Source organism: Rhodnius prolixus, unplaced genomic scaffold (genome assembly GCF_049639745.1).
Source record: "Rhodnius prolixus isolate KJV_2025 unplaced genomic scaffold, Rpr scaffold_11, whole genome shotgun sequence".
Taxonomy (NCBI): Eukaryota; Metazoa; Arthropoda; class Insecta; order Hemiptera; family Reduviidae; genus Rhodnius; species Rhodnius prolixus.
Window position 1 is genome coordinate 12,235,599 of NW_027411625.1, and position 3,382 is coordinate 12,238,980.

At 31.4% G+C, this 3,382-nt stretch overlaps 1 long non-coding RNA gene across 1 annotated transcript; it reads right to left on the minus strand.

Annotated features, from left to right (window-relative positions):
* Positions 1-570: 570 nt before the first annotated feature.
* Positions 571-2,200, minus strand: LOC141459205 (uncharacterized). Its single transcript, XR_012461419.1, has 2 exons — positions 2,061-2,200; positions 571-688 (listed from the first exon to the last, which is right to left on the minus strand). It is a non-coding gene; the product is annotated as an uncharacterized lncRNA (long non-coding RNA).
* Positions 2,201-3,382: the final 1,182 nt, after the last annotated feature.

A 3,382-nucleotide genomic window follows, 5' to 3' on the forward strand; every position in this document is an offset into this window, starting at 1 on the left:
TTATTTTTACGTCATTTTGTTTAGTTATTTATCTCTCATTTTATTATTTACTTATCTATCGTTCTTTCTACATATATAAACTGTAGATAAGTGTGTTTTCAGTATAAACTTAGTACTTATACCGAAAAGTTGTTTTCTTTAATCTTATTACTACTGCTATTTAGTTTTTCCCATATAATGAATGTGGATTATAAGTATTTCCTTTCTTTTTATTCAATTTATTGATACAATTTAATCTCCCTCATTCAGTTAGTCAACGTGACTGAAGTAGAGGTAAAATTTCTCTTAACAAACTTTTTAATTCATTCTCTTGAAATTGGTAATAAATCAGAAACTGATCACAAAGACACCAACAAGGTTGCAGTTCAACTTGCCGGATCCACCACCTAAGTGAAGAAAAAAACGCTCAAACTTTTGTTTCACCCCAAGATGAAGGTTTAGAGTCAATTTTGACCCATGATTGTATTGCTGTGCTTAAGTTCTAAACGAAGAGTAATTAGGAAAACGATTGGTTCAAAAACCAAGATTTGCCGGAGTTTCAAAATGTTGTCTCTGCGGAAACCTGAGGCCTCTGCTCCAAATGCCTGAAAACCACCACTCCAAAAATCATCCATTTTAAATCTGACTTAAACCTAGATCCCTAATCTTGACTCTTGTGTGGTACTGATAAAAATTGTTGGTGTAAAATCTGAAAAAAAGAATAATAAAAATAATATAATTAATAATAATAAAATAATAAATAATGCTTATTCTACTCATTGCCTGTACATTGTAAATGTATTTCTCTAGTCAATACATGTAATATACTTATTTCGTAGGATTCATTTCTTTTTCTATTTTTTCATGCCTTTGTGAGATGTAATCTACGAGTACACTGCCTTACAAGGACCTTTATTGATTTAGGTACATCTAGCAACAAACAAGGGAGTGCCAGGCTGGAGTTCAGTTAATAATATAAAAACAAACATTGGCTAATGCAGCATGAAGTGTGTTTCCTGTTTAAGATGGTCAGACTACATCTCGATTGAGAGTATCAGGCTGTTGAAGTCAAGCGTACCATCAACATTCTTTACACAAAACTGATTCTTTATATCTGAAGAAAATCCGGTCAGAATGTTCCAGAACAAGCAAACTAGAGATTGTAAATATTTCTTGCATCCCTGACGAGTTTCGGAATTCCATCCATCATCAGAAAAAAGTGAAGTTGAAATCTCTGCTCCAAACTGATTTATCCATCTCTGATGATGGATGAAAGCCCGAAACCACTCAGGGATACAATATACATGCGGGCTATAACGGATAAAATCAAAGGTATTATCCAGCACTGCGGACCCAACTTTAGAGTTTTTAATAACTTAACTCTTAATAGAGTCTACAACTTTATAAGAATCTCCTTCCTTAATTTCCTTAGTCCAACTTATAACACTAAATTTTTTTTGTGCACACTTGAAAGGGTGCCGCGGCTGGATTCAGTGGTGACTGGCGCGGTTTAATTCGTACATGTGCATGGAGTCAAAAATTACCAGAAATAAGTACTTAACCCATTTAATCAAAATTTCTCAAAGAAAGCTAAAAGTTCCAAGAAAACTGAAATAAATTTTCTAATTACGCGGAATTAGAAGTAATAATAATAATTGTTGGTGCCACACGATTGATTTTGAGGTAATGACGAACCCTGTGATAAAAAAGGAAAAGATAAAAAATTTAATATTATGTGCTGCTACATAGAGGTATTAAATTGTTACACAAAACCAAAATTAGTTACAAATTTTATTTTTGACTTACTGGTTAGTTTTGAAAATGCCATGAAAAATCAAACGTTTACAACCAAAGAAAAACACAAACTAACGTAAAAATTTTTAATCTTAATCTCAAAAGAAATGCTTAAATAATTATTGTATCAAAAAAAGAACTTGTAAATTGAAACAAAAACTCTTAAGTTCTTCCGAAATTAAGCAGAAATGAATTTATATTTTACTCACTTTTCAATCCATAGTATAAGTTTACAATTTTAAAACAAAAAGAATAGTTCATAAAGCATGGAGCTCTGGTAAACTTACTGCGAGAAGGCTAGGACGCTCATTCTCTCCCAATCTCTCATGGTTTTTCTTCACTCTTCCCAGATCCCTGAAGGTAATTCGTCGGGATCACAACTTCCAAAGAAGGTCAGAAATGAAGATGCGATAGTGGAATTAACCAAATAAATCTGGCAAGCCGCAATTAGAGAGGAACAAACAACTTTATGAACAGCGTCACTCACATGCGTTCAGAGCCACTGCTTGAGTCAAATTTTGTTTACAACGCTAATCGTAACTAGCAGCACATTATTTTACAATACCATTTCACTTTACAAAAATATCTTATGTCTTATTTGCTTTTTCTTCGTTTATTCCCCTACAATCCTGTTAAATAAAACTTAAAGGTTTAATAAAATAATTATTTATGTTACATCCCGTAACAAACCATAACTGAAAATGTATTTCAGTTGCAATAAGAGAGAAAGTCTTTGATTGTATTTCTTTCTCTCTCTTTGAATCATTGAAATTGTGTATTCCAGTCATATTTTACAAATGAAAAATTAAACAAGATTGAGCAGTCAGAATTTGAATTATGTTAAAAACATTTTTCCTAAGAAAAAGAATTAATATACGTACACATATAAGTTTTGGTTATTAAAAAGAGATCTTGAGTGAAATCATAACTTGAAAAAATAAAATTAATTTGATTCATTCTTGTATAAATTATTCTAAAATATGTTAATACTTGAAAAAACTTACTCTTTAGATTAAAAATAAATCTACATCCTCTACTCGAGATTTTATTAAAAAACTTTTTCAGGTTGCCGAATTTCATCAAGGAAACTGTCTAAACAAATAGGGCTATCGAAGATGTTTCAATATTTCTCACTTACCTAGATATAAATATAAAATAGTTATTGTGGACTGTGGTTATTACACTCGATAATTAGTGCTTATTAAACGCCAGATTAATCGCTAGGGCGCTTCATATCTTCCTACTGACCAGAGAGTTCCTCCAATCTTTGATGATTAAATGTGCTTTCCTACAGAAAAAAACTTTTTTTTAAATCTGTTTATTCTTAATCCTACTCATGTAATGGGAGTGCACATAAGCTCTGTACCCAATAGCAGATCGGTAATTTTCTAAACATAATATAATGTCCCGAATAAAACCATTGCAATGAGCCAAATCGTAGAATTAACTAAGAAATATTTGTTGGAAAATTAACTTCTATCTCTTGAAAAATGTTTCAGAAATACAACGAAATTATTTTTCTTAGAGAGGGTTGAGAAGAATTTTTTTTGCACTGTGTGCGGCCCACTAACATTTAAAAAAATTAGTAAAAGGCCTTTTTGGGTTTAAC